Source organism: Aptenodytes patagonicus, chromosome Z, assembly GCF_965638725.1.
Source record: "Aptenodytes patagonicus chromosome Z, bAptPat1.pri.cur, whole genome shotgun sequence".
NCBI classification, from domain to species: Eukaryota; Metazoa; Chordata; class Aves; order Sphenisciformes; family Spheniscidae; genus Aptenodytes; species Aptenodytes patagonicus.
Window position 1 is genome coordinate 47,354,904 of NC_134982.1, and position 27,142 is coordinate 47,382,045.

General features: G+C 39.2%; 2 protein-coding genes across 3 annotated transcripts in view; both read right to left on the reverse strand.

Moving 5' to 3' along the window:
- The window catches only part of FANCC (FA complementation group C), a 110,968-nt gene extending 92,715 nt beyond the window's left edge, over nt 1-18,253 (reverse strand). Inside the window, exon 1 of the mRNA XM_076362854.1 lies at nt 18,246-18,253. The gene's annotated coding sequence lies outside the window, so the exon portion shown is untranslated. The remainder of the gene's footprint in view (nt 1-18,245) is intronic.
- A 5,497-nt stretch (nt 18,254-23,750) lies between these two features.
- PTCH1 (patched 1) overlaps nt 23,751-27,142 on the reverse strand; it is a 74,689-nt gene continuing 71,297 nt past the window's right edge. For both annotated transcript variants that reach the window (XM_076362114.1, XM_076362113.1), the window contains exon 24: nt 23,751-26,969. The gene's annotated coding sequence lies outside the window, so the exon portion shown is untranslated. The remainder of the gene's footprint in view (nt 26,970-27,142) is intronic.

A 27,142-nucleotide genomic window follows, 5' to 3' on the forward strand; every position in this document is an offset into this window, starting at 1 on the left:
ACATTCACTACTTGCAATGAAGAGCTGGTGGGAAATTGCTACAGTATTTCCATCTGTCTTTTTGAGAAGCCATCAGCACTTAAAATTTATTTCCTAGCATCTTCCTCCTCCCAAATATGTATGCTTACACCACTCTGTCCTTGCTTCCTCCTTGAAGAAACTGTGGATAGTGAGGCACTTGTGATCCTACCTAAAGAAAAACAAAACAAATTATTTGAAAGAACCAAGCCACTAAGGGAAAACGCTCTCTATCTTGAACTTAGGTTGGAATGTATCTTTTCAGATGGGTTTTAAATTAAATCCCACTGACATCATTAGTCTGAATTAACAGGCTAGTTTGTATTAGATTTGTATTCAAGATTTGTACTCTGCAGACTACCACTGCTGCTTAAGCTGAAGTTGCTGTTTTTCTCTTTACAATTTACCCAGTCCAGCTCATGACCAAACTCCTCAGTCTCATTCAGCTTTCATATTCTTCTACTCAGATTTTGTGCAGTGTGTCATCTTTTCTGATCACCACTGCTTTCAATTTTCTGTGAAATGAGACAAAATCCCCTTCAGTACAAAGGCAAATTCAACCTACCCTGTATAGTGAAATCCCCACGCGTGAATACTTAACGTTACTTTTTTTCATTCCATCCTATCAAATCAGCAACACCTCATGAATTAAAGGCTTGTCTGTGGAAGTTTCAAAGTACTTTCTTGGGAGACAGCAATTGCTCATCAGGCAACCCACCAAGACAAACTGGCGGGGATGTTTCCCACACATCCAGCACATCTGCAGAGCACAACTCAGAGCTTTGGGTGTAATGCCCACATTCGCACTGTGAGTCCAGTTCATAACTCATTCAAACCTTTAATCATTCTTCTCTTTCTTGTCAAATGAAAACACAGGAGAATTTATATTTATTTTCCACCATCCATTGTGTTAACACTTCCTTAGATGTCAGCATTATTAATTATTTCATTGCTGAAATGTGTAACTGTTCTAGTACAGTGGAAGAAGCTTGAGTGGAAGAAGTTTGATAACAATTTTTCATGTTTCTGATTGAACATATTCCATTGTTGTCCAATGTCTATTTCTATCCCATAGTCACAGAGCAGCCAAAAGCTGCCTTTGTTAATCAGCTTGATGTTTATACCATCAGCAGAGCCAATTTTCTTCTTGCTGTGCAAGAAGCCATATCCCAGTTCTCATGCACACCCGGACATGGCCAAAGATCATTGTAATATACCAGAAGCTGTGAAAAATAAACCTAGGAATTAAAAAAAAAAAAAAGGGGCATTTAAGAAAGTCATGGGAAAGGGTATAGTAGACAGATGTATAAAAATAGGAATAAATATAATAGCAAAGATGAAAGCAAATGACTAATATGCATAAACTCCAGTGGGTGGAAAGAACACTTGGTAGTATTACCTTCAAATGACCCTCATTTTAAATAGTCACAAAATAAGTGGCAATGATATGAATAATGAATTAGGTAGTACAAATCAAGTGAATGCCAATACAAATGTTATGTTACTTCAGACTTTCTATATGCAGTTTGCCACTCTCCTACATTTAACAAATACAAAACATTTGAGTGTTAAAAAAATGTTATTGGGACTATTTTTTGTAGCCTTGATCTTTAATAGCAGGTACTACTACACATAGAGCTAATCCAACTGCCTAGTCTCAAACAGAGAATCACTAATAGTAAATCTTTGAAACTTCAAAAAAATATTTGAAACTGTTAAAAGTCACCAGAAATAGTACTGCTATAGATAAGAATGCCATGCCTTTACAACCTGAATATTTAGGAAAGAATTTTCCAAATACAAGAGAATTGTTGGCTGCTCCCCGAGAATCCCAGCAATCTCTTCTTCCCCAAGGTATGTTGCAAAAGCCCCTCGTTAAGCTTTGCACTTTGATGAGATACAGCAGATACTACACTTTTGTTCAGGGCAAAATATCACCATTTTGTCTTTTGGCCAGTATTAATTTGTTAGGAAAAAATCCCCTGTTGGGGGAAAAGAAGGAAATATATCATTGACAGGTTTTGGAAAAAGAAAAAAAAAAAAAAGAAAAAAAAAGTCCCAGCTGTTTGAAGCTGCTCAGAGGTTTGGAATGTTAGAATAAATACTGGGGGAGATAGATTGATGGGACGAACTGCAGGTGAGGCACACAAAGGTGCATGGTAAATATAATTTATCAGTGCACGACCACCACATATGTAATATATTTTATGCACATTATAGTGATTAGCTAAAGAGCACATACTGCTTTAAGCAATACAAGAGCTTCTGCTTAAACAAACAAATGCACAGTACCAAGCAAAATGCCCTCAGAGCCCTTAGCTGTAGTTAACATGATACATACCTTCATATAGGTCTGTGGCTAGTTCAAAATCATTGCTACAAGACAACAAGGAGCTAATGTAGCCACTGCGTACATATTGTTGTCCTTTATGGATGGAATTGGAACTGCCCAAGTATTAGAGTGGCAAGCAAAGCATCAGTAATATTCGAGAGGTTTCCCGTCCTTCCAGAGAAGACCACAGTGTGTAACAAGTCACCAATATATTTCAGTTTACTGCTGTTTGCTAGTCACATTGGGGGATTTCTGAATAGGCAGATGTGACATTTCTAGCTGGTGATTATATCTTTGAAAATTTCCCCACTAAAATACTGTATTTTGGGTGACTGTTAGTGTAATAGCTAGGCATACTAACATCCTTCAGTTCCAGGTGTTCATTCTCTCCCGTATCTCCCATTCACTTTCCAGTGTAATTTCATGGTTCAGCATTTCTTATGCTTTCTGTGCTGTTCAATGAAAGAAACAAAGAACCGACTTCAGTAAGGAGAAGTGGAGTTGCTTCTTGGAGGCACCAGGCTCTGCAAATCTGGTTGATGGTCTTTGTGAGCAGTGCGTGTCACACAGTCTTCATGTTGCCACTGGAAAAATGTTTCCTCTCCTTTTGATTGCTGATTTTCTTGTTGTGCCTTTTGATTTGACATCCTGGGGAGGTTTACTTGCTCTTAAGAAGGGCAGGAACATTTGCTGTGTTCTGTGTCCCAAGTGATAGATGAATATGTTTGGTTTCTTCTTAACACAAATACTACCAAGTCTTTAGCTGGGGAGCCTCTGCAGGGTTCTAAAAAATTGGCCCTGAAAAGGCCAATGGTATTTAATGCTCCTTAAACCAAACCTTAGGAGTTCACCTAGTATCTATTAAAGCTGTGCCCTTAGTATTTCTCAGTCTTGTATGAAACATATGTTTGCAAGGATAAAATTTGGAAATTATACCACATATCAATTAATTAGCTAATCTTGACACACAGTCAAGATTTTCATAATTCGTCTTGTTGCATATCTTTCCAATATGTGCATTATTAGAGAAGCTGAAGTATTTAGCTTGGAGATTGATTATGTTTCTATCTATAATTTATAAACTTCCTCTTGGAAAATAATCCTGAAAATAATTCTTTTCCCTGTACGTATCTGCAGGCGCAGATAGAAAAAAACATGAGTGACGTCAATCATTCCCAAGACACTGAGACAGCAAAGATACAGAAATCTTCCATGATGTCCTGCTGCTGTTGTGTGATGGTTGAACACTTGATGAATACTGGAGAGCATTTCCGAAGCTTGGTCCGCAGGAACTAAGCACGGTGCACAGAGGCAGAGAGCTTACTCATTTCAATGGTATTCCCTGTTCATACTCTGAAAAGTTTCTATGGCATATACAGAAGAGCATAAAATACTTGCTATGGAATGGAAAGTTAATGACTTTGCCTTGACCTGTTCTCTTACTGACAGCTGTTAACAATATGAAATACTTCAGTGAGAATTTCAGTTTCATGTGTGTGACTGTATTCCTTCCTGCTTTATATAAAATACTCTCCTTAACTAGAAGAGGTATTTACACATTCTAGAACCTGAAAAGTTTTAGCAAAATTTAAGATAATAAAAAGGGAAATGCTGATTTTACTGGCAGCAAGCAGGAGCCAAAATAACAAGTCAACAAAATGTGATAAAGATCACACTTGAACCAATTTACAGAGGTTTGGAGGTGTTGGAAGCTGCCTGTTGAGAATCAGAATGCAGCCACAAAACTTTGTATTCTTTCATGACTTACGTCATTATTCAAACTCATGTCCAGTTATGAAGCATTAAATCTTAGAAAATGAAGTTACCATCATAATTTAAAGTACATCAGTGAACTCAAAGACATCACACACTGAAAGTCTTTAGTATTTTTCCTTTGCAAACTTGAGTATTACAAGTGAGATTTTCAAATTAAGAAATTAAATGTCAATAAATTCCTTTTTCTTTGTTTTCATCAGTTATTATCAGTTTAAAAGTATGAGAAAGCTGATCACTACTTGAAACTGAAATTTCAAACAAGCCCACAACACTGTAAAATGTTGCAAGTAAAACAGTTTATAAGTTCTGATTCCATTAAATACAGAAATTTTGAAATAAAACAAAAAGCAAAATTCACACACACAAAAGGTATGCCTCAACTTTTCATGGCATGATACAAATCATAAATGGAGGTAAAAACAGAATGTTGCCTTATAACGTCCCACTGTACTAAAAATGCAGCAAAAGAGTCACTGTCTATGGAGAAAAAGACAAGTGGGAGAATACAAGGAGAAAATGTAAGCATATAAGTGGATACATTTCTCTTATAACTGCCTTTTATCATCTGGGTGAAATGCTTTTATTAAAAATGGAAGCACAGTTGCCAAACTGACATAGTTTTGTTTGAAACGTGAGACTGCCTTTTCATCTATAAGCCTTCCCAAGCATATGTCTCCATCAAAACCAAACAAATCCAAAGTGTAAACATAAATACTATACATCAGATGAAAAACGAAGACATGGCCAATATTTACTTAATGCACGAATTTCCACCTATTAACCATGGTATTCCTGGTTATGCTGACTTCTATGGTGCATATTTAAAAAAAAAAAGTAGTATTAAAATATTAAAAGGCTATCGAACACAGGAAAAGAAGACTGGATGGAGAGACAATGAGAAGATGCCTCTCTTTGATTTTAACCCAATCTCATGCAGGCATCTTTAGCTAATCAGTTTGAGAAATAATCTCCATGGTCTGCATTTTTCAATGTTTGCTGAATGTTGTATATGACCCTTTGTTCACAGTAAGATAGGCCACTCTGCTATCATGCCTTTGCAAATTATGTATTTTTTCAGTGTTGCAGACCCCGCCTCACAAAATTGTCCCTAAGTAGGGATTCCCTTCAAAATGGAAAAGATCTCCAATTACTGAGTATTTAAGTAGCTACGAAAATAGTATATAGCAAGTCTGTAGAATCACAGTCATTCTAGTGTTAGTCAAAACAAGGCTGAAACAATACAACTCTGTGGCAGAAAAAAAGAACTGCAATTCGTGGATTGCCAACTTTGCACCCACATTTTCTATACATTAACTGAAAACCTCATATTTCTCATTCCTTCGTTTAGTTTATTGGACACTACAATATGGTGCTTCTTTGACCTCCCGAAGGAAATAAAACTCCAATATTCCAGTGCCTTCACTGCTTCTTTAAACAGTTTGTCATCCACACTCCTTTGCCTGCAATGCTCATAGTTGCAAATCTGTGGAATGCACTCTTTCATAAATCTCCTCTCAGTTGTTTTAGCAATCCTTCTTCCTTTATTGGTATTAACCTTTCTTTAACCTTGTCTATCTTCAGATTTAGTCCCTTCCTCATGACATCCCAGACAAAATACCAATTTGTTTTCCATCATTCTCTCATTAAAGCAGTGTTCCTTTGTTTCCTTAATTTCCTTGCTGCGTTAACTGAATATTTACATTGGATTACCTTTAAATGGTCTATAATTTAATGTGGTGAATCTGATTCACAACTGATAATCATTTACATGCATATAATGCATACAGTTCAAAAGTGCTGTATACAGCTTTGTACAGACCATGTAAAGCCTGGTTTAAAGGCATTGTTTCAGATACCTCTAAATTAAAGATGTATATGCAAAGACATGATACATAATAAAATAGGAAAGACAAATATTGTATTATGATGGAAATAAGGTTGGGAATATGTATCTGTAAATTACAAATAAATGAATTCAACACAAATTGTGTTGAATTAACCCAAATCTGAGCATCACAATGCCAAGTTATTAAGATCACATATAAAATAAATCTAAATGTATTAAGAAGCACAAAGTAAGAGCCAAAAGTCTTGTAAGGCTGTTTGTGCAGTAATCACAAATTTAAGGCATAGAGTTTGTTGCTCTGTGCAAGATTTTACTAATTTTGGAAATAGTTGCCTGCCCCTCTTCCTCTTGTACCCACAATGTCACAACCCTTGTTTTCTCTCAGTGGTGTCCCTGGAAGCTTGCTCAAGAGCTTTGGCTCAAACCTAGAATTTAACTATGCATTTGCTTGTATTTACATACTTCTTTCATTTCATAGGACATAAAATAACTCTGGGGGCAGCTACAATGTCATTAGAGGTTCCTTCATATCTGATCTTATAAAATAGTTTTTGTCATGAAATAATATGATCTCAAATAAGAATACAAAGCTGAATCCCTCCCTACTAAGTGCTACCATGTGGAGCTCATAGTGACCTGAAAATAAGTGCAAGCAACCTTCTTGCCTATTAAACTCTTATCTGAAATTCACTGGTCTGGACAAAGCAGCAAATAAAGAAATCGTGCAGGGAGCCCCATATATTAATCTCTGATGTGTCCATGCTTTAGGTGCTCCTCAGTTCTCTTGTGTCAGTCTGCCCAGCTGTGAGGGCAGGACTGGACGAGGGAGCCTTTCAGTTACTGATACCTGAGCTGGCATAAAACCACAGAATCTGCAGTGAGCAATAAAGCTAGTGTAAGCAATTCTGCATCCATGAATAACAGCTCAGAGTTACGTACCTATGGACTACTGCTGCAGAGAGATAACGTAGCTTGCTTTGCCAGTGGCCTGATCCACTGTGGTAATTTCTTTGCTCCTAAACTACAGTTCATACAAATGAGAACAGAAGAATAATTAATATTGTCAATCTTAAAATTTAAACATTTAGAAATACTAGCTATTCTTGATTCCCTAAATATCAAGAGTCCTAAAAATTTCTCAGTAACTAGGCTCTTACTTCACATGATCAGATTATACAAATTGACCAAATGGCCAATGACATTTGGAGAACCTCAAGAAACAGGGGGTATTTGACTGTAAGAGAACAGAGGTTGTACCCTGTTCCCGCATGAGCTCCACCTATGCCTGAATATAAAACGTGTCAAGCCTGACCTCACCAAAAAGCTAATGACCTGAGCATCCATTTCTATCCTATCTAGAAATGTTACTCTCTCTCCTTGAAGTCACAGTGCCTTGTGTACAAGCATGTCATAGGCAGTAAAATGACATTCAAAATGCACCTAGTGGGCAATTAATTTTGTGGAGAGTGGACTGGATGAACCATGAGTCTTCTGGGTGGCTGAAAGCATTTTATTTCCTTCCTCCAAGTGACAATTTTTCCCCATCTGGTAAATGAGCAAAATGATACTGGCATTGTAAAACGCTCTAGGAATGAGGACTAAGGAACACGATGCAAAAAGTAAGTCTAATAATTATTGTAGAGGAAAAAAGACATTCAAATGATAGGAGTCAAGAAGCCTGGTTCCTGAGAGTCTTCATTAATTGGCTTTGTGATTTCTAGGAAGTCACTAACCTTTGCCTTTTCCATGCACTAACTAAATACTATAAGGCCATAATTGAAAGTAAAAAAAATTAAAGCATCAGTAGCTTTAGTAACTGAGTAGGAAAATTAAAGCGTCACTAGGAAAGTATCTAGAATGCAAAAAGGCTTCTGAGTGGTTTCCCAGTGAGTGTATTTACTGGAAACATATAGGATACAGCAGTGAAATGTTCTAAACATGATAATACATAGCTGTACATTACAGTGTATGAAATGCTGCAAACAAGTAACTATTAGTTAGGGAGAGATTATCTGTCTTCAGGGGTTCCAACTTCCTCAATATTCGAAACCTATGTAGGGGCTGCAGCATTACGCGTCACCTCCCAAAAACCCTTCTCCATGCCACGGGGTGAGAGCCAAGCTGTTGATGGGAACAGATGGCCAAAAGGACGAGGAGACTGGGAGCTTGACCCCCGTCTGGAATTTTTCTGAGGCTGTAACAAAGGTGGAGCAAAAACTCCACCAGCAAGACCTTGTGCCGCTGTCGTCAGAGCCGCCCTTGTGCTGCTGCTGACATCTTGATGATTCACACTTCGCCAGGCACTCTGTTCAGTGATGGCTGCTCCGTAGCTCCGAGAGGGATAAAAAATGGAACACAATTAAATGCTGCTCCGAGTTGTACCAGTGCATTAATGGGAATGGGAAAGACATGTGAAGACTTATCTGTAACTGGATAATGGTGTGATACCCATTTGTCGTGGAATAAAGACAGCCTAATTAAGAAACAGCAGGGAGAAAACACAAGAGGTCGATTCTATTAACAAAGTCTGCAACCAGTGGGAAAAAAGGTTTTAAAATGTCATTTTGCTAGCTTCAGCAGCACTGTATTGAAAATTATAGTAAAATCTATTAGTACTTGTTCAGAGAATTTGTAACCACGTTAGATGTAGAAAAGTCATAGTAGGCCAGTTACAAATAATGATATAATAAAAGATCACTGCTATGAAATACTCTCTATCGGAAGAACACTATTTTTTCTGTCAGCTGTGGATTTGAGGTTGTGAAATCTCTAGTAGCTTTATGCTCATCACCAGTTTTCATTCATATCCACATAGTAAAATTCCTTAACCAACATGTGTCAAAAGTCATTTATCATATTATATTTAGCACTGTTACAAATCTGTAGTATCAGTCTCCTCTTATCCACAATTTTAAAACAGGCAGGTTTAACAGTGGCTTGTTACGAATTAATTTCAGGCTGCAGGAACTCTGTGTTTCTGTATAGTGCAGCTGCATGCCTCGCAGTACAGCCTTTGCCCATAGCCTGGCAAAGCCCTTGGTCCTGTGCCTAAGATTAGGCAGAGTATTGTGGCAAGTGACAGTGCAACTGATGTGCACGCTGTTAAACACAAGCTTACACAGTTTCTTAGCATCTGGGCTAACTTCCTCAGCACCTTACTAATCCTTGTGGTTGAATGGGAAACGGTGGCCTGAATGCACCCCCTTTGAGCACACTGCTGGCAAGAGTATGGGTCTGTCTTTTCATCCTTCTGGTTACTAATGTCTCTGTGGATGTTCTTGAAGACATGGCAGAAATCAAGATTTCTTTTGTCTGGCTCATCCCTTTCAGTAATCAAATGTTTTCCTTCTAAGTCCCCCGCAGCATGCAGCCATTGCAGTTAAGGCTATACTGCCTTAGATGTTGTACCTATACAATAAGACTTATCCACAAGATACTTATATGAGCATAATTTTTTTTTTTTTTTTTTTTTTTTGCATGTTGGAGCTCTGGTGGCAGACATTTGCAGACTTTTGACATGTTTCCACAGAAGATGGGTAAATGCCCACAGAATTCAGATCCTCTTGGCCAACAGCCAGGGCTAGAAGAGGGTAATGCTAATGCTTCTCTAGCCTGTAGCCAGAAACGCCAGCAGTGGGCAATGAGACAACCCTAAGGGTGTCTAAATTTCTCAGAGACATACCGAGAATATGCATCTTCTTAGCCCTGTCTGTTATGAAATAGGCTATTTTCCCAGCAACAAAAAGCATGTTTGCTTACTTTTTTCCAGAACCCTTGGCTTGTAAATATTTTGGAGTCTTTTCTGAAGGAAGGTACTATGTGCATTTAACAATAATAATATTTTTTCTGCTAACAGCTATTTACAGTCTAGGTTGTCATGCCGTTAAGCAGTAACAATCAAGGAACAGAGCATTTCCTAGGAATTAATGGCTGGCTGGGCAGAGTTTAAAGCCTGAGGTACAGCCAGAGGCTATTAACTCCAGCTGGTCATTAAAAATCCTTCGGAAATACCTTGCTCTAAGGTCAGTATTACTGCTAAAACAAATGTAGGCAGATGGATTTATTTCATGGGTTGCATTTTCAGTTGGTATGCACAGGGCTCTTCTGGAGAATTTACACCTTCTTAACATTAACCAGCCAATTACTTGAGTCACCTCTCAGCATTCCAGTCATACAGTTTTAATTATACTTATTATGAAACGTGGAAGCAGAGCACTCTGACAACTTTTAGATCAGTTTATCTGATTATCATTTCAGATTTGCTGGCAGACAAGGGATGTTTTTTGCCTACCAAACAAAGAAACAAAAACCCTGAAATGTACATATATTCACCAAGAAGTAAGTACTCCATCTTCTTCTCCTCATTATCTATTATGTTTGCACAAAGACATGATCATTCAGAATACCAGCTGGCCAACAGGCCAAAATGAAAATTTAACACAGGCAGGATTTTATAGGCTTTAACAAGAGCCTATAAATAATAAATAATTCCATTTAACACATCTTCTGGGGAGACAGTGTAGTAGCAAAAGAAGAATTCAAGAAAATACATTTGGAATCGATTTGCTCGAACAGAAAAGGAGCATTCAGTGGAAGTATTCCCGCTCATAAATGGAGATGGGCACAGTTGGGAATAAAACAGGAATTGATTTAAGCTCTACAAACTACTGAATAAATCGTGACACTTAGGTGCCTAACAGGTCAGTTATCTTTCAGAACAGCCATCCACACAGGGCTTTATATTTTTGTAACATTCTGATTTCAAAAAACAAAACCAAAATACAGTAAAAAAGTTGCCTTTGAAATATTGCTATTGCTGCTGGGGGAAAAAAGGAATTTCTGGAAGTTTCGTAGAAAACATTATTTTTTACTGTTTTATGTGTTTGTACTGTGGTAACACAAATAAGCCCAATAAAACTAAAGCCTCTCACTCTGCCAATTCTATAATATCTGAGTCTTTTATCTCACTACTGATTTTCAGACTAAAAGTCAGATGACTTACCTGAAGCTTCTGAGCTTGATTGGTGCATGAAACCAGTTCTGCTCTTGTCAAAGGACAGATTTTTATTTCACCAGAATTTAACTCCCTGGGTGATTACCTTTAGGGGGAGGTGGCAGGGCTTTGGGATTTGACTTCGCCATTTTTAATAAGATGAAGGTAAGTATCAACACATCCCTCTCAGCTGCTGTTAGAATCACTATCAGTAAATGGGGAAGTTTCTAAAGCCAGTCATCCTGCTGGGCAAACTGTTTCAGCAGTGAAAGTAATTATTTTCTTAAGTTACTCTGCGCTGTAGAGCAAAAGATGATTCCAGCAATCCTGTCAATGTCCTGTTGCACTACAAAATCTTGTATCACTTCTGCTGAAATGCTCTTGTAGCTATTTGCTTGCTTTCCATACACATATACAGACATACACACCCCAATAGCTGTTCCACCCTATTTTAAGATTATTTCCACTGGCATATGTGTTTCTTCTATTTTCCTTTAAAAAATGTTTCAGTACCTCAACAATGTGCATATGTGTTACCTTAAGACTTCTGAATATCCCAAACCTGACCTCCATTGAGCTTGGTAGGATACAGAGCAAGTCCTAAGGCACAAATCCTTCCAACAGTTACACATCTGCTTAATTTTACAGACTTAAGAGTCCTCAGAGAGTTAAACACTTAGTAAACATTTGCAGGATTGAAGCTTAAGTAATATTTTATTATGCATGTAGGAGTATGCTTATATCCCATGACTGTACTATCTGTTCAAATGTAAATTTTTGCTCTCAGCCACCAACTTCTGATAGCAATAGCCAAATGCAATCCATGAAGTCAGACTCCTGACCTGAATTCAAGGCACTCTAAGAAACGGAGGTTTCCCCAACAAAAAAAAGGTGCTTTCCCAGTTTAGGCTGAAATAGTTGCAAATGCTGCCTGTGGCTGGGCATGAATTATGGACTTTTATACACTGTTTGAAAATCTGTGCTTTTAGTGTAAGAGACAGTGTGTATAAAACCAAATTTTGTCCTTCTAAATGTGCTTTCGAGATGAAACATCCACCCCTCCGACATTAACTGGATAAGTTGCAGCAGTTAGAGTGAAAGGATGCCAAAACCAAACTATTTACTTAAAGGATTCCAATTTGTCCAAGCACCAAATGGTTTAAGTCTCTCAACCAGATAATTAATAATGAAACTAACATTCCAAAACACAATTTAGCACCCCAGATATATACCCGAGTTTAGCAGTATCTGATTGTCCAACATGTTGCACATTGCTCTGAACAAAAATTTCTCACCAAATGGATAGCTTCAATCCTGAAATCCGTATCAGACGTTCAGGAGGTATACTGGCAAAAGATTTAAATGCCTCTAGGTTTTAAACTGCAGCTTATCTTCCTGCGGACAAATACTTGAAAAAAAAACTTTGAAATTATTCTTGTTTTCACTGGGGTATTCCAAGGATTAACACTTCTTCATATTCATCATGTTTTAGGCAGACTTCTTTCCTTGTGAGGATAGCTAGATGTCACTCAGCTGGGTGGAAAGTGCACTTTTCCTGAACTGAATAGGTTGCATCAAAATAAAAGGAAACCTTCTTGCGGCGCTACACCTTATCATTTATTATTTCTACGTTACCTGGTACCCGTTAAGAGGGCCAAACTCAGGTGTCTCAGTTTTTTAAGTGGACAGAAGGGGGAAATTGGGGCAAAAGCAAGTAAAAATCCAAGTGAAAAACATAAGTGAACATATATAAGCAATATGGAGGTCCAAAACAGAATGCTGGAAACCAGAAGCAAACACAAATTTCTGTATTTTGATAAAAGAGATACAGCCACTGCAGAAACTTTCAGAAGTGACAGACCCTAGTAAGCAACATCCACCAAAATCAGTTCACAATTCTGAAGTCAAGCCAATCAAAATGGTAGATGCTTACATGATAATGTGGTTAGATTCCACGAAGGATTGAACTTGTCTATGCCCAAAGTTCCTAGGTTTTACTGCAGTGCCAGAACCACTAACAGTGATGCCCAGAATAACAATTTGGATGCACGCCCACTAGAAAGATGAGTTATTGAAGGTAGTATACACATCTTGGAGTCACAGCACTTCATGGGGAAAGCAGCACATCCTCTATAATAGGATTCCAGGTATACTTTTATTTATTCCCAGGGTCTTCCTCAGATCCATCTTTATTTGATCTCAGGTGCTGTAAAGATATTAGAGAGAACCTAACAGAGGTGCTTTTGCATAGACTCCTTGAATGTGTATCAGTTCTTATATATAGCAGCATACAAAGTTGTACCTTTCATAGAGGCAATGTCTTCTTTCAGCAGCTTGCAAACAACATGCAATTTCAAATTTCATATGCTCTGAAGCGCTGTACATCATTGTCCCCTGGGTATGACAATAAACTGCTTAAATAGGCATGTACCTAGACATACCATTTTTATCAGAGGGCATGGGAAGGAGGACCAGTATTGTGGCTATGTTTCTGCTGACCCAGTGAACACCCTTCTTCAGCAACATGTTTTGCAACACATACGAAGCTCAAGAAGTAAATACCTGACCAGACTACGTGATCTAAAGACTTTGCATTAGCATAAATCCTGCTATCAGGTTTCCACATTCACTTCAGCTCATCTCATCTCAACCGGTTACAGAAAAATCCTTCCTTGGTGCCTCCTTCTGAGCTACTAAACATGGAACTTTCCTTCCATGGAAAAGCACAAAAGAATTAAAGCCCTGATAAAGATAATGGAAGAGAGTTTAATTGTATGAAGCTGGGAATCACACAATTTTTTATTAGTCTACAAGATTACACTGTTGGTCCATTTATCCATTTTCTATTTACAGGACCACTCGAAATCCATTCATATTAAACAAGCAATAAGCCATTTAGAAAAATGTAATGATAACGAGTTAATCTCTGAACGCACTGAGGTAACTAATCCAATAATGATAGTATAATTTTTTGTTTAATATCCTGTAAGGGACAGGTCACAAATCTATGTTTTCCATTAGAGTGGCAGAAGAGATCTTAATAAAAGGATCTCATTACAAAATACGCTGCAGCTCAAAACTCTCTGGGGAAAATGCTCTGACCCTATACTGCTGTTTAAGAAGATCATATTGGATCAAAGGCCCACTGGGGTATGGAGCATCTGTGGTGGATGAAAGGCTTAGATTTTATCAGTTATTGTAAGATATAATCATAAAAGAATGGGAAAGGATTCATGGCACACAATAATAAGATGTGTAGCCACTTTTAATTTTAAAACAGAGATTAAAGAACTCTTCAATATCAGTATTTTATGTAAATTACTACTATCCATTATGATTTTCGTATATTTTCAAGTGACAATACAGCTACCTCTGTTGTCCTGACAATGCAGCACTGGGTGAGAGTCTTGAAAACACAGAGCAGCAGTTAAACAGATGAACAAGTATCAAATTTAAGCCATGATTTACAACAATGCATGTTTCCAGAACCCACTTCCTTTGGAACAAAGTATAGCAAGGGGAAAAAAAAAAAAGGAAAAAAGCTTTGATAGTTCTTTCCTACCTCTGTAGGGTGGAACAAAGGGGCCAGCATCCAACAGAGAAACCATAGCTGAGTTCTCAGCGCTCCTGAAAATCTGCTGACCCGTTTTGGTGCCTAAATAAAATTGTATGATCTCAGAGAGGGCCACAGGATAAACCAAAGCCAGAAGGGACTTGTAGGAAGGTAGAATTCCCTATTCACGTGTCACAGTTCCACAGTGTCACTTCTTTCTATCATGGCTCTTTCCTGCTTGTTTTTAAGCCATGTTTTGTTCTCAAAGCTTTAGAGAAACAAATGTTTGAGATGCTAACTCAGTGAGAAGTGTTCTTTGGCTGTAGATGTGCATCTACAAATTCGCAAGCAGAATTTCTGAAGTTAAAGAATACCTTTAATTGTCTGGGTATTCTTAGCAAGGTTATACCCTTACTGACAGCCTATCACAAAATCCCATTTGTCTTTTAAGACCTTCTTTATAAAAAAGCTAAAAATTATGAATTTGATCTTGAAAAAAGAACCTGCTTGTAGCCAAAACATGAAAAAAACCATAAAATGCATTCTTCCCTGTTGGTGATTTTAGTGTAGCAGAATTTTGAAAGAAAAGTATCTAAGACAACACTGGCTCCTCTTATATTTTGGGGTTTTTTGTGTCATTGAAAATTATGAAGAAAATTACAGCAAAATGAGCAAAGCATCAACTGAAGCACATTTGTAAGAGGATATAGCCTCCAGTTTGCCAACACAAGACTCCTTCTCTCAGTTCTATGAACTGAAAGTGCATTACTTCCCCCTGTAATGGTGGTGCCTCCAAACAATGTCCTAATCTTGTGCAATATTTATTATTACTATTGTAAGGTAGGACTCTTAAATATAATATTTGGACTGAACAGATCATAACTATTCCATGCCTTTAGTGAGTATTTTACAAGGGCTGATTTCTTATGATGAAAATATAACAATTTTGATTGTATTATATTTTAATTACAATTGCATTGTTTTCTCTCTGTTTTGTGCAGTATTTCATTGGTCTGTCACAAAGTTCTATGAATATTTTAAGTTATTGAATATTTTAAAGTGCAGAAGCTGGATTTATTCCTCAGCTCTGTGGGTTTCATTCACTTTTCTGTACATTTCCATTGAAAAAGTCCCCATTTCCCAAACTGATCCCAACTTCTTGCTCTCTCCAAGCCACCAGCTCCTGCTCCCATCTCAGAAGTCCCCTGCTCCTTCTAACTCATCCTCTCCTGGCTCAAGCCCCTTTTACCCTTCCCCAGCCAAATCCCCAGCTTCCCAATGCCTCCCAAATCTTCCTTGTCACTGCCTGAACACAAAGATGGGCTTTCTTCCCTGGCTTCCATGGCTGCTCAAGGGAATACTGCTGCTGCTGTCCACAGTTCAGACCCAGACAATGCCCTTTCTGGCACTCTTCTCACCATCTGCCACCCTCTTACTGGCTTTCATGGCTAGCCAAGTCCATTTGCTCTTTCATTTCTTTTTGACCAGAGTGCAGGGATTGAAAAATGCACACCAAGACGCACATATCACAAATCCCCACAGAAAAGCCGCGGAAAGCCAGTGCTACAGCCAGACTCCCAGCTGTCCCATAAGCGATGGCTTCCTACACACCCCTACTGCAGTGCTTCTTCACAAGGGCTTCCAGAGTTTTTGCTTTTTCACATACTTAGCCCGTTAGGTGGCATGTGAGGAATAATATGGTGGTTATTAGGGGGATGTGTGTTCTCTGGAACAGGAAAAAAGTGTCTGCTGGGCCACAGCCCACTTCTGGGTCTGACACACAATTTCAATGGGAAAAAATTAAGCGTTAGTCCAAGTATCCATGCAAAGAAGACCTTAAAGGGAAAGGTACTCTGAGGCCAGAGAAAATAGTTTTAAATGACACAGTGGAGTGTCTTCAATTCAAAGCCTTTTTATTCTATTATTACATGTACATTAAGGAAGCTAAAAAGACCATTTCCAGTAAGTCAGTACCCTTCCATTCTGCTTAATCCCTACTCTGAAGAAATGAATCAAAACAACAGGAGTGTGGAAAGGAGGTCTAGAGCCTCCCATAGTTTGTAAGACAGTGCAGAAGAAAACTTTTTAGGAAGAGTCAGTGAAGCCAGCCCCCAGAGCAAGAAAAAACACTTGTCTGGAGCCTCTCCTTCTAAGCTTCCCTTCAGGAGTTGGCCAAACAACAAAAATTAAAGCAGAAACAGAAAATGAAGCAATATGCACCAGGAAAGTCAGCCCCAAGAAAATTGTGAAACCCCAGGTGCAACTTCCTGCATTTTGGACGACTTTTAAAACATTTCAGGACAAAAAAGCACATGCAAAAATATAAGCCTACCTGGTATTTATCTTGGACTCAGTGCTAGAATAACTTGCCAGTAGCAAATTCCACACACTGAAACCACAGTTCTTACTACACACTTGCGTGTTTCCCATCATACACACTCACACACACATAGACACACACACGTTGCATAGAAAAACATTCAAAAAGCCAGCATCAACATTATAAAAAATATCCCCCAAAGCAAGTTATCACCTCCCCTATGAGTAGGAACACTGGGCTCTTATGCTCAGTATCCAGGCACAGCCAAGCCTCCCTTGTCCAGCAGAATGACACCCCTTGTCATTTTACACAAACTTCAAATGCACCTTTTAAAGAAATTTTTGTGAGTTCTCCCACATGGGCTCAGGTATAGTTCTCTCTCATTTCTTTTTCTGCTGTTTCCTTTCATTTTCTACTGTACAGCTTACTGGCTTTTTTGCTTCTGTGTGTCTCGGCATCCCTTCACCCTACATCTATGAAGGCAAGCAAACAAGCACCACAGCATGTATGTGTGTACTACTGCATGCAGAATATCCAAGACCTATGTTGCCAAGCTGAAGCAAGTCTCATCATCATTAGTATTTATTTAATTTTTCCGGTTTGAATGGTCCCAGCTACTCACTGTGACTGTGAAACAAAGGATCAGAGCCCATGTCACTTTTTGTTAGGAGAATTTTCTGCTAAACATGCCTGATATAAATGACTTGGCTTTCAAAAATGTAAAAATCTCCGTTAGACTTATGCAAAACCTGAACCATAAAACAATTTGTGAAACATATGCACAAAGCAGAGAAGGAAAACAAAGCAAAAGAAACACAGGTGACCATTTCCCAGGTCTAAGAAGCCTCTCTCCCATACTCTGAGAGGCTTCTTAGAGAGATTTCTTTTTTGGGATTCCTCAGGCCTGCCCAGCCCCAAATTTGTACTATCCTACTGGTGCACAAGATATCTTGTACTTCTGCACCAGCTCTTTTTGTTGGCTTTTTGGAACAACTCCATTCAGACTGCATACCACAGATATTTATGGGCATAGCTGCATTCACCAGCTAACCATGAGCCATGCTGGATGCCACACTGACATCCCCATGAGGATGTTCAAGGGGGAAAGCAAGGAAGAGGAAGGGCAAAGAGAGGAAGAAGTGTTGTAGTTGCAAGTAAAATCATATTTTAAGGGGGGGGGGGGGGGGGGGGAAGAGCTATTTCCCTGCAGAGATCCAGTTCCACAGAGATAAAGGGTGCAATCTAGGTCATTGCACTTAGGTTACAGCAATTTTCTTGACTTAGAAGGTTTTGTAAGATTTAAACAAAAGGAAAATAAATGGATGATTTAATACAGAATGGCCAAAATAGAACACAATTATAAAATATCACAATAACAAGAGAAAGACCGGATGTAATGGCAGTTACCTGGAGGCCTAGCATCAAGGTTCACAAGCATATTCCAGCGTAGCTCTTCTGCACGTCTCCGATGGGTGCGACACAGGCCACTTCCACAAAAAAACCCTTCTGCTTGTTGGTTTTCCTTGTGCAACTTTCTGTTTCAGACGCAGCTCAAAAAGGCTCCTGAAGTATGCGAATCCATTCAAGAAGTCCCAGAGTACCATTGACTAAATTATGATTTACAGTCTGAGGGGACAAAAAACCCTGATTTTTTTTACTTGATTCTCACCCTCAGCTACGGACATCTAGCTCAAGTATGAGCAGGAGCCTCTACGGTCAGAAATGTGTGTACCTTTTGTAGTCAATGACAGCAGAGGCACACTTCCACAGGGATGACTCACTGTGCCCAAGTTACATACTGTGGATTAAAGGAACGGTATGAATAGCATAACCAGGACCACACTTTTCACTGTACACTCTATGGACCAAACCATGCAAAGATTAATACAAATGCAGATTGACCTATGCGTAAACCCACTGAAGACAATTTAAAAGCAGTATTTGTTTAAGGCTCTTAAACACCGTTGCTGACTCATGGCTTATTCCCATCAGATTTGGCAGGAATTTCCACGCTCCATGTATGCTTATTTCAATAACAAAATGTTTAAACGTTCTGAATAGAATAGAATACAATACAACACAATAAAATACAATACAATATTTTCAGTTGGAAGGGACCTACAAGGATCATCTAGTCCAACTGACCAGTTCAGGGCTGACCAAAAGTTAAAGCATGTTCTTAAGGGCATTGTCCAAATGCCTCTTTTTAAGGCACTGACAGGCATGGGGCATCCACCACCTCTCTCGGAAGCCTGTTCCAGGGTTTGACCACCCTCTCGGTAAAGAAATGCTTCCTAATGTCCAGTCTAAACCTCCCCTGGTGCAGCTTTGAACCATTCCCACGCGCCCTGTCACTGGATCCCAGGGAGAAGAGATCAGCGCCTCCCTCTCCACTTCCCCTCCTCAGGAAGCTGCAGAGAGCAATGAGGTCACCTCTCAGCCTCTTTTGCTCCAAACTAGACAAACCTCAGCCGCTCCTCACAGGACATGCCTTCCAGCCCTTCCACCAGCTTTGTTGCCCTCCTCTGGATGCATTCAAGGACCTTCACATCCTTCTTAAATTGTGGGGTTCCTAAGGAACCATAATCAACTAATGTGTAAATCCTCGTTAGTTCATGGGCTACTGATTCAATGGACTGTAACGGTTACTTTGGAGCATTACAGTCTATTGCATTAGAGAACATCCATTGAAATTGGTTTAAATCCATGTACTATCTAATTAATTGGGAAACCTATTTATGAATGAGATTAAAGCTTTCACAAACAATGTGCTTAAAAGCACTCTTCGCCCCCATCCATACACTTTTCCTCAAAATTATGCTCAAATGCCTGACAACAGCATAGAGATGCTGGAGTGAAAAGTTAAATTAACTAAATGGAGCAATGTTAAGTAACTTAAACAGAGGAGTTGGACTCCACAGCTTATGTATTGGTTAGTATTTTCACCAGTTATATGCTTAATAATTATTTATATTCATATGCAGATCTTTTTAGGAGCTAAAAATAACTCATCTTAATTTACAGTTCTGTTTCCTCACCTGATCCAATATTGGCCGGACTGAATGAAACTATAAATGTATGGCGTTCACAGAGCTCACGTCATGGATGCTTCTGTTCCATTCATTTAGTTTCACAAGAACTTTGCTGACAATTTTTTGCAAATTTTGAGAAGATATAAGTGACCAAAAAGAGCCTCCCCCTGCCCTTTTGCCAGGTAGAAAGCTCTGCACTACTAACTCCAAAATGAAAAGTTTTAGCTGTCTTTTAGATGTCACCTGAGAATTTGCCTAAGTGCTACACTAAGGTGTGTGTCGCCGTACAATAACACCCTCCCTTAGTCTTTACAGCCATTTAAAGTTGAACCTGTTAGTCTTCTAAAATGTTGTAAAATGGTACAGAAGCATATTATATTGGCTACCAAAGTAAATGCTTTTAAGTTAAAATAAATAGCCTACTTAAAATGATTGCATAATAGGGAAGCAATGAAGTGAAAGAGGGTTTGAATTCTCTTACAGCGAATGCTAGTTATTTGGGGTGAAAGTTTTGAGTTTCCTATTTACCCCAGTTATTCTATTGAAATAAGGTACTCAAACCTTTTACCTTTATTAGTCTTAACAACTAATAAAATATCTGGTCCCTTGTTTAATGAGAAGAAATAACCCGTTTGGCTCAGGGAGGTAAACTGTAATTAGAGATGAGTCATATGTTTGGTAACTAGGAAAGGGTAAATTAGCATTTTAACCTCAAGATTATTAGTTTAAATCCAGCCATCTCAAAGGTCATTTGTCACCCATGTTTGGTGACTTACAGAGTCACATATACTTTCAATAAAGCCACCTTAGTGCAGGAGCAGCACTCTGGGCTGACAGGCTCTCCTAAAGGAAGCTCCCCACCTAAAAGCCCTGCCAAGATCTGGCAGACCAGGGAGGTGCAACCTCTTGTCTTCTGGGCAAGACACATCATCTGTCACAAGGGAGAGAAACAGGAGAGATTTCTCTTCATCGAAGTAGCAAAAGCTGGAAAAAAGCAGCATAGTAATACTCTCCCTTTGAGTCCTTTCTAGTTACCAAATAATTCTTGTTTAATTCCTTTCCCTTCCCCTCTTTCAAAAGGCTAGCCAGACATTCCCCCCTACAAGTCTATTCCCCAGCGTAAGCTTCAGAACAAAAAATCCAGGGTTGCTAAACTGGACACAACCTGGAGCGAAAAATCAGTCTTACCTAGGCTTTGAAATACATTTGCAATACCATTTTGGGTCTCCTAAATCAGATGGTGGAGCTCTCCCTCTTCCAGAGCACCCAGGGTCTCTCACTTCTGCCATAAATCACTTTTCAAACACTTAAGTGGTCTTTCCCCCTCAACAGATGGGGAAACCCACCTAATTCACTCACCCGTGAATGAAGCCTGGCCCCTGCTTCCCAGCCCTTCCTCTTCAACTGCGGCAGAGCCCTCCCTTGCCTGGGAAGCAGTTTCCAACCTCAGAGTTCCAACCCTCCCCCTTCCCAGCTGCCATGGCTTACAGCCTCTCTCGCCAGCGGGTTTCACAAGGCTGTGGTGTCTGTAGGTGGCTGGGGACCTGCAGTCAGCCCCACGGCAAAGGTTTGAGCTCAAGGGATGGAAAGACCAAACAGAAAAGCCGCAGGTTTTTGTGCTCTGTTGTGCAAAAGTGTTATTTCCACCGTGTGAACGTGAGGTCCTAATTCAAATTAGCTGACTCAAAGATCCAGCAACTCCTAACTGGCAGCTCGAGTTAAGCCTGGAGAAGAGCCTGGGAGGATGCTCTGATTAGCAAAACAAATTGAAATGCATGCTGCCTTGCGTTCGGTACTTCCTAGGGCAAGCTGAGTTATAGGATGTTCACTAATCCAAGGGAGACACAATTTTCTCCATTGCAGCCTTACCCTACGTCAGTGGCAAGCAGGTATAGCTGCCGTGGCAGCAGAAACACTAGCAACATGTGCAGTTACAGCTGTTAAAATGAAGGTGGAAACGTTCCTAAGAAAAGCTATCGTAGGATGGCAAGTGGCCTGGATGCCACTGCAGACAACCAAAAACCTGAGAGAGAGGTTTCCTTTGCTTATGTATTATCCAGAGAGGCAGAATGGTTTCTGCAGTACAAATATGCCAGGATACATGTTAAACATTTTTTGTCAAAGCAGCAGCACTGCTTCATTTTTGTGTTTAATTAGCTGCAATTAACCATGTAAAGTTAAACTGGGCATGTATTTTTTTAGGCCACTCCGGCTGGGTAGTGCAGTTTCCTGGCATGCATCCTGTTCTAGCAGTAAGGTTCAACATGTCTGCAACAAAAAGGACAAGAATGATTAAATGGAGTAGGGAAGTAGTAATTGTTCTCATTACTTGCAGCAGCCATTAAAAGTAATTACAATTTGGCAACGGTGGTTCTCAGATACAAACAGTCGGCGTCTCAGATGCTCATTGTGAGTGAAAGTTAACAAAAATGAAACACCTGTTCATACATCAGTGCTGCAGCAGTTTAGCAGCATGCAGCATTCCTGAAGCTGTTAAATAACATGTATTATGCCAACAAAAATTTGGCCACATGTTTACTTAAGGCCTGAATAAATATGGCCAATCTCTGACAAAAATCTGATTAAGGTCTTACCTGGGGTTAATAAGGCTGACAGCAAGAAGAGCCATTTATAAGAAATCTAAACATGACAAGTAATGTAAGGTGAATAGCTATCGTTGATGCAAAATGGAATTTTTAAAGAAAAATCCTGTGTTCTGACTGGCAGGACGTATTGATTTATTCATATGGTTTCCAGTCCTGTGAATGGAGCTGCTCCCATGAATGGCTGGGACACAAAAGGCAAAGTCAGTGAGTTGAGCTAATGCAAGACTTCAGCGGCCGCTGTTCTCACGGGCTGTAACCCACAAAGGCCAAATCTGCAACCTGACTCAGTCTGGCTAGCCCTGAGGATCTGAAGGAGAGTATTTTGAGTAGCAAAAAAACACGTGTAGGAGTTTTGCAGTTCAAGTCCTTTAACTGTACTTTTCTCTTTTCTGGTTAAACTTCCAGAAAACATAAAATAGAAAGTTTTATTTCCTCTGACCATGAAAAGTAGAGGCTGAATTATAAATTATCCCAAGACAAGTTTGGGCTTTGTTGTTTATGAGAAATTTAGAAGACTCATGAAAAAATCACCTAGGGGTTAAAGTAAAGGATTGCCAGCTCTGTGGCACTTTGGTTGATGCTCAGCAAAGTGTGTTTGCACAGGACAAACCACAGTGAGGTTTCTGATGCAAGTGACTTCAGACAGATGTTGCTATTTACTACCTTCACCCTGCTGCCCACGCTAGCCTCTCCTCCTTCCCAAGCAGCACTTGCGCGGGGCACGGGGGCCCGCGCCTCGGCTTGCAGTCGCTAGCACCCTTCCTGGGAGGGTTTTGTCAAGAGTCTCCCTTCTTATGGAGCGCTGTAGTTTTCTGAACTCCACGTTCATTTATTTTTTGTTCCACAAAGTGGGAAAAACAGACTATTTCTCTAATCCAATCTAGAGAGCAACCACAGAGATAGGAAAAGACAATTTCCTCCCACTTCTAAGCAGAAATAACCTGTGCATAAACTGCCTTACGCAAGGGCTCAAAGTCTACACAAAATGCTTTGTTCAGAGTGAGAATGAAAGGTATAATCTGGTCCTAAACCTATCCCCCGAGACATAACAAGGGCAACAGAACCAACAGACAAGCACCAGCGTGTTACAATTTAGCCAGGATTTTAGAATTGGCTCCTGCTCCAAAATGGGCAAATCTGAATCTCCCAAACATCCCAAATACCGAAACATCCCAAATTCATGCTCCGAATCAGAATGATTGCATGGTTGTACCTGGACAGCTGACCAGTAGTACCTAAAGAAGCATTCTATAAACAAGCAAATCCGTAACCAATAAGTTATAATATTTTTTATTCATGTTAGAATTTCTATCAGTGTTTGAACATTAATATTGAGAGAGTTTGTACAATTTCCATTCAAAGTTTAAAACGAGAACCACACTAGATCACAAATGGTAACTAAAACACAGTTCGGAATTGTATGAATATTCACACTCTCTTTCTCTCTTAACACTGTTAAACACTTTCTTTTCTGTCAGGGGGTTTACAAGGAAAAGTGTGCACCGTAATCGTATCTCAGCAGTGTTCCAAAACATAATGGTATCATCATTACATATAAACTCTTTAAAAATATACTTCTGTCAAAAGACTTGATGGCTACTATGTACACTACAAAAATAAATTTTCATATAAATAAATTATATGGCATAATTTTATCTTTGTAACTGAAATGACACAAACCCACTCCTACCAAAACAGGCAGGCAATGAGACCCAGTTTGAATATTTTTTTCCTTTTAACTCCTTACGCTAAAAGCTACAACGAGTCCTTAATGTAAATGTTATATACTCTTTCCTATTTAACATTAGTAAGCACTCTATACAAATAAAAATCCATTAAACAGTAAAAACATAGCTGTAATAGTGTTTCCAATAGAAATAAAATCCCTGCATCTTGTTTGTTATAAACTGGCATGACAAATACTGTAAGAAAACATTCTTATGATACAAAAATATAAATATCACCCATGATTAAAAAAGTTAAAAACCAAAACCAAAACAAAATAAATGTTGCCAGCCACTGAGTTCTCCCCTTGCCAATGTGACTATCGGAGAAGAAGGTCTACATTGTGCACGAAGCAGCAGACAGCTCACCCACACACAAGCACGCAGGAGGACTCGGGCAGGGGCAGGCGGGAGACACCGCGGCTCGCCCTGGCCCCCTTCCCCCCCCCGAGGAAGAGGAGGGAGCGAGGCAGGCCGCCGTGGCGGCGGTGTCAGTGGGAGCCCTGCCGACCTCTGTCACGGGAGCGCACACGCTTGGCAGTTGAAGGTGGCTTCCAATTAGTATCATACAGTTTTGTTGCATGATCTGAGGTCACTATGCTGCTAGTGCTAAATTGGGGCCCCTCGTCTTTTTGTCAGTAAGAGTTTTCACGTCAGACAGTGAACTGGACCAGTAGGCATTTGTGACATTAACCCTTAGTGTGCATTGAAACAGTAGCTTATGTATCACGGGAACGACACCAGGCTCTCGCCACCTGCTCTTCGAGCGTTCACATTGGAGATCTGTAAACAAGTGCCTCATATCAAAGTGTTTTCAAGTGAGCAAAAAAGGCATGGAAACTTGTGCATTCTAATTATCCCCATTCGTTATGCTGGCAAGGTCTGTGGGCAAAGATAGACTCCCTGAAGCCACTGGAGAAAAACACTTTCCCATCAAAGAATTGGCCGCTGCTGTTCAGGCATTGTACTTAAAAGCCCCACCACTGCTGTGTATAGAAACTGAATATTGGTTGTGTGTGTTTGGCTCTGAATACACAATTGAACATCTACCTGCTCTAAAAAACAGCTTGGAGAAGGGCAGAAAAAAGATGAAGAAAGAGGAAGACAGAGATAATGAAAACTTTTGTTCTAGTACTTTTAAATTAAGGTACTCCATTCTTAGGGTTTGTTTCCAACCGGAACACAGATTGTAGTGTTTTTTCAGAGCCTTCACCTGCAGCAATCCCCTTTAGTTTAAAAATAATAATACAAAAAGCTAAATTAGTTTCGCAAAAAGATCCCAGTTTAGCTGTTTTAATTAAAAGTGCCAATGCAGCATGGGAAAACACAAACAATAGAGAAAAGAACACCCCAGGCCTTATGTGTCATTATAGTCCTGGACCCATCAGAAAGCCATTTATATTTTAAAAGTGAAAATAGATTTTTTTTTTTTTTATCCTTCCATTTGATTTTTATCACTTACTATTAACTTCCTTCCTGCCATGAAAATAAGCTGACCAAAGATACTGCTTTCAATGCTGTAAGGACACAGCTGAGCTGTGGCTCACCATCAAACAGCTGAATTATCCAGCTTCTAATGCCACTCATAGTTAACAGTATCTGTATCAAAATAAGGTATATGCTCATTGAGTTTCTATAACCACCAGCACCTCTCAATATCCAGCACCTTTGGAAGTGAAAAAATAATGGTTATAGTGTTTGCACTTACCGGGCACCTTCTGCAAAAAAAAAAAAAAAAAAAAAAAAAAAAATCAAAGCACTACACGAACAGTAATTAAGCCTCTCAACATTCCTGGGAGGTAGGTAAGTGTAATTATACCCATCTTACAGAATGAGAAACTGAGGCATGGGGCAGTTAACTGACTTGACCAAAGTCATGTGAACCAAGTCATTAAGAGTGTGGGAAACTGAACCACAATCCCAAACCTTGACTCCCTGTCTTCTCTTCTATTTTAGTTGGGCCTTTGATGATGGCAGTCTGTGGTATATGTTGGTAAACACCAACAGAGTTTTCACTAGTGCCTGCTAACAGGGAAAGCCAGACTCACACCAGCATCAGTGGGTTAATAAGCCCACCAAGTGTTACCATACAGTAAAAGAGAAACTACAGTACACCAGGAACATACATGCAAAAGCATGCACACTTCCAGATGCACACATGGATACGCACAGCAAAACAAAACCTGCACATAGCTCAATCTATCTAAGCCTCCCAGATTAACTTGCTTTTCTTCATATCTGCTTATTTTAAAAATTATCACGCATAGCGTGTTTGAAAGTTAACAGTAACATTTCATACTACCACAGGGTTGTGATACGCAGTTAAAATATTTTAAACAGACATGTACCTTTAAAAAAAAATCCTATTACATAAGCAATATTTGCATAGAATTATACAAGTAAATTATACAATATTTAAGCAGCAGCAACTTATGCTGAAATTTAGAACTAGATTAAGCTTAGTTGTGGCACAGAGATCAATGTACAAAAAGTACAAAGCGCACACAATATTGTCCCCATTCTATTGCCCAGAGGCAAATGACTCCAGATTATACTACTTTACATTGTTCTTTTGTATATTACATATGTGTACATCTTTTAAATACTTAAAGAAATATTTAACAAAATAATACAATAGGTTACAGTAACAGTGAACTGTTGTCCTGATGCAGCATGTCCTTTTCTACAACTTCACGCAGTTCTTCTCTTCAAGCAGTTCTGGAAATACAGTTTTCCATCTTTGGCCTCTTCTTTGCTTCAGTTATTACCCTTTACAAATAAAGAGAGAAGAAAAACAAACATTCATTAAAGTTCAAGAAAAACAAACAAATCAAGCTAATCCAAAACTCGTTTCATGATTCTTGTGGTTACAGTTAGCAGTCAGGAAACATGGGCTCTGCTTTCCTCTCAGTCATGAATTTCCCGGTGAAGAAATACTGATG